The 4,962-nt window shown below is 37.0% G+C and overlaps 1 long non-coding RNA gene across 1 annotated transcript; it reads left to right on the forward strand.

The window, feature by feature from the left end:
• The first annotated feature begins 686 nt into the window (after window positions 1–686).
• Window positions 687–4,743, forward strand: LOC120442367. Its single transcript, XR_005614682.1, has 3 exons — window positions 687–775; window positions 3,586–3,679; window positions 3,807–4,743. It is a non-coding gene; the product is annotated as an uncharacterized LOC120442367 (long non-coding RNA).
• The last annotated feature ends 219 nt before the right edge of the window (window positions 4,744–4,962 follow it).

Genomic DNA, 4,962 nt, shown 5'->3' on the forward strand with positions numbered 1-4,962 from the left:
CCATGTCATTTATAGTTTACAAATGACAAAATGTTTACACAAAATCATGACAGTGTTTACATGATATCACCCACTACTAACATTATTTACTGTATTGCTGGATATCAGCTCGTCTCACAGCTGCTATCCAGGCTAGACGTCTTCGTTTGGTAACATCGATACACGAGCTGCCTCATGTTGCTTCCAGGCTGGGTAAGAATGAAAAGATAAACCCTTTTCAAGCTTATTCTCTTGCCGGTCGTGCGATCGAACATTGCAGCCGACCACAGCAAATACGAACCATGGCTGTTGCCTTCACTCCTTTTTCACTTGCGCTTTGTTTAGACCCCCAAAATGGCGGATCGGGCCAAAATCCTTTCCACACCCACCCCCGTGACATCACGCTCCAAAGCCCTATAGAAGGTAGTTGCAGTGGAATGGAGGGATACTTCCCAATTCATAAATGACACACTGATGTTAGTAGCATTATGTAACTGTTTTATGTTAAAACTAATGTCACCAATTGATTTTTACCTTTAAACACAAGTATATTATTTTGAATTTAATTAACAACACAATATTTCAATACAACAAAATGCAGTAAATTAAATCCAACGTAAAAAGTTCATTTAAAATGAACAGTACTTTAATCGAAAGAGGATTGTCCTAATAGGCTCTCCGTACTTCTGAGTTTGCACATGTGCAGTGTGGAAGTTTGATCAGCCGCCATTTTCAAACGAGACTTGCATGTGCTTAGTAACCTGGATAGAATCCATCGCCATCTGAGGATTATTTGGTAAGTACAACAATTTAAGGATGACAAATGTGATTAATGTATACTAACTGATAAACATCTGACACTTTCGGGAATACTTTTGCTTCTTTCTTTTTTTGTTTAAACAAATGATGTATGGTAAATGTTTTAACACTGTAGCTTGTATACCTCTCTCACGTGTTAGAAATATGAAGACATTTAAGTAAGTAAGTAAAGTAAGTAAAATTTTATTTATATAGCACCTTTCAAGATAAAAATCACAAAGTGCTTTACAGAGGCAGAAAACAGACATTAAAATCCAAAACAAAACAAAATTAACCAAAAGCGAGTTTAAACAGAAAGGTTTTTAACTGCTTTTTAAAAGACATGACTGAGTCCACAGATCTCAAACTCAAAGGGAGCGAGTTCCAGAGTCTGGGAGCCACTGATACAAACGCTCTGTCACCTTTTGTTTTTAACCTTGTATGCGGGACAACCAGCAACCCCTGGTCACAAGACCTCAGGGACCTGCTGGGGTTAACAAATATTGTTGGACCCACTTTGGTGTAATTTTCCAAAATCTTTTGCGATTCATGTTAAGCTGAGACTTGCCTACTAAGACCGACAGTTTTAAAATTACTCCCAACATCTACCGTGCCTGCTCCCTGACATCAGTAATGACCACTGGGATCGCTAGCGATCCTGTAGTTTGAAGAAGGAAATGTATGTATAGTGTATTTTAGAAACATGCATCAAATCGCTACATTGTTTGAAAGAATTCTACCCCATATTGATTTCTGATTTAGAGTTAAACTCAGTGATTTAAGTGATTAACAATTTGATTTGTAAAGTATAAGACATGCATTCATCTGTTGTCATTGAAGTGCAGAATCATGTGTAATACTGTTATATGTAATGCAGTATAAATAATGCAGTTGTGCATTATTAAAGATGAGTTGACTCTTATTGTTAAAAAACTGAACTCATATTATAGAGAACACTATCGAGCCTTTGAGTTGCATCCAACAAGAGAGTTCACAGCAGTTGATCAGAAGGAACTTGCTGACCGCTATCCATTGGCTAAATACAAAGTTGGATCCCTACGAATGGTAACCTTAAAAAGATTTGTACATGTTGCTGGTAAGTTTTATTTCTTATTTTTCTTTGTGGTGACTTCAGATCTTTGACACATTTAGAGTAACACAAAGCCTAGTTTATACTAGTTTACACCAGCAGACCAATACAGACACTCAGGCGGACTGACGGAGCTTTGAACCTTTCAAACTTCTCCGCTGCTTTGTGAGTGTTTCAAAGCAATTCGTCAGGAAAGCAAGGGGGTGCATTGCTTCTTGAGACTGGCACAACTCATGTGACTCGCTATCTTTTAATCCTTCCCGGCCTGATTGTTTAAAGCTTGATTACACATGTAATACAGATGCTGACTTTCTGCAGTCTGCCTAATTTATTTGACTAATGTGTGTTACATGTCTAATGTTATTGGCCATAAATGTGCTGCAAAAATGCATGGAGTGAGGCTGATGCAGGGCAGTGCTGAACCTTAAAGGCAACATGTATAAGAAGTGCATGTATATGGATTCACAGTGTAATCACATTACACTGAGAGCGCCACTGACACAGCGGATAAAGCAGCGCACTTAGGGAACATCAGTAAATTTCACAAAGGACAAATTGACACCAGGGGCGATTGTGGCTCAAGACTTCGTCTTGTAATCAGAAGGTTGCTGGTTCGAGCCCCGGCTCCGACAGTCTCGGTAGTTGTGTCCTTGGGCAAGACACTTCACCCGCTGCCTACTGGTGGTGGTCAGAGGGCCCAGTGGCGCCAGTGTCCGGCAGCCTCGCCTCTGTCAGTGCGCCCCAGTATGGCTGTGGCTACAATGTAGCTTGCCATCACCAGTGTGTGAATGGGTGGATGACTGAATGTGTAAAGCGCTTTGGGGTCCTTAGGGACTAGTAAAGCGCTATAGAAATACAGGCCATTTACTAAATCAGTCCTAAGCAATGAGACGCACCAATTTTATTTCAATGCATCTCCTATTTATAAATGAATAAAGTAATGTAAAATTAATAATAGCTTCTAGGTCATATGACCAATTTATTTATTACACACAAAAACATGAGACACACCAAACTTAAATTTTAATGCATCTTCTATAGGGCTGGGCACTTATCGCAACGCTTATCAATATTGTGATAACACACGTCCTATGTGATTAAAATGATAAACTGCTTTCAAATGTCTAAAAAAAATGATAATTTAGTTGAGACTATTACTTCCATTAATGTCAAACTTATCATCAATTCAACAATAAATAACTGCTGGTTTGTCCAGCACATTTGCTAAGTATAATTTGCAGTATTTGTATTTGAGAGGCTGCATTGATAGATTTGTAGGCAAAAATACTATTATGAACTGTTATCTTTTATCATAAATCTTATTGTTATCGCAAAAAATACCACAAAATGTCGTGATAGGATTTTAAATCCATATTGCCCAGTTCTAATCTTCTATTTAATTTTAATATTTTTGGGGGCACAATTATTAATTATATTGTTGAACAGTCTAGAATTGATTAAAGCAAAATTGAAAGCTTTCACGTAATGTCAAAATTGAAAAGCTTCTATTTTTGGGTTCATATATTTGTCGATCTGACTCAGAGTAGTCAGTGCCTTACCAATCATGAACCTCACTGCATGTCACTGATGTGAGTTATCAAACATTGCTTAATCACTTATCTGGATTATGTGTTAATATTTTTGACTTTGTTGTGTAAAGAGGTTGAAAAGAACCAAAACAGGAAACTTCTCTCATATTGAGTTCTTATCTCCACCAGAATCCCAGTGTTGATGTTCGACGGGAATGCATTCTTTTAGCTGTCTGTGTCTACTTAAATGAAAAGCCAGATGACCTGTTCAAGGAATTTCTTGGTAAGTTAAAAACCGAAAAGATCAGTTATTTTCCTTTTTTTAATTTGGAATGGGAAATGGAAGGTGGACTTATTTTTCCATATGTATATGTATGCAATTAACTTTTTTTTTTTCTTTTCATTTTAAGGATGTGGATCTTGGTGCAAGCAGAGCAATGGAGCAGCTGACTTTGGGAGTCTATGTTGTCAGACATGAAGGAGCAAACTCTGCAGAATTGCCTGAGGACATTGGTGTCATCATAGAAGGATGCACTGTGCTGCAAGCTCTTAGTAATGTGCCAAGGGGGTGTGCCCTCCTGCTTGAACTAATCTACAGTCTAAATCTGAGCTATCTAAAGCACCTGAAATACACATTTGAATTTCTTCAGAAGGTGCTGATGGAGTTGGATAGGAACAACCTATCCATGAAGGTGTAGGTTCTGAAAAACAAACTGCTTGAGTGAAACAGCCTGCAATGAACTATGGAGGACACTGAACTGGTTTAATGTTCTCGAGCTCTTCTCCTTACACTTTAAAAACCGTTCAGTTCGAATTGCCACAAGAACTTCTGCAAGGCCTTTCACTTTTCTGCGTTCTTTGTTCTTGAACTTTTACCAACATCCAACTACACTGAAAAAGACTGCTACTAACTTTGGACTTCAGTTTAAGTTTTGAACAAAAGGTTTTTTTCTAAATATGTACAAAAATGACACTAAAGTAATTTCTACCTGCTGTTTGCAGGGCTGTATTGTGGGCTTTTCATTGTAGCCCAATCAAGTTTAAATTAAGTCATGTTAATGTTAAAAATGTTGGAATCAAAACACTTTCCAGTTTTAATCATTTCAGTTTAACATGACATTCTGTATCTTGTCTTCCTGCACTTAAAATGCACTTGAATGTATGTAAAGATTGTTTAGGGAAAAAAATCTTGAAGCATTTGAATTGCTCAAAGTTTGCTTCAACAAGTTTTACACGAAGGTGTTATTAAAGTTAGGTTAACTGAACAAACTTCTGTTCAATTTATTTAATTTACAAACTTAAATAGAGTAAGTTGCAATTTTGTTAAAGTGATTTAATCCTATAGTTTCAAGAGAGCATGTTTTGGTTGAATAGATTTAGATCTAGTTAAAATTTTTTGTTCAAATTAAATGTATCATGCATTTTACATTTCACTAACCCAGTTGTGTGGAACCGGTTGACATAACTGGGTGGAGTAAATACAACATGTTATTTTGTTAGGGTAAGTAGAGCTTGTTTTGGTTGAGTAGATTTTATTTAGTCTTGTCAATTTAAGTCAACAAGGTT

Source organism: Oreochromis aureus, linkage group 10 (assembly GCF_013358895.1).
Source record: "Oreochromis aureus strain Israel breed Guangdong linkage group 10, ZZ_aureus, whole genome shotgun sequence".
Lineage (NCBI taxonomy): Eukaryota > Metazoa > Chordata > Actinopteri > Cichliformes > Cichlidae > Oreochromis > Oreochromis aureus.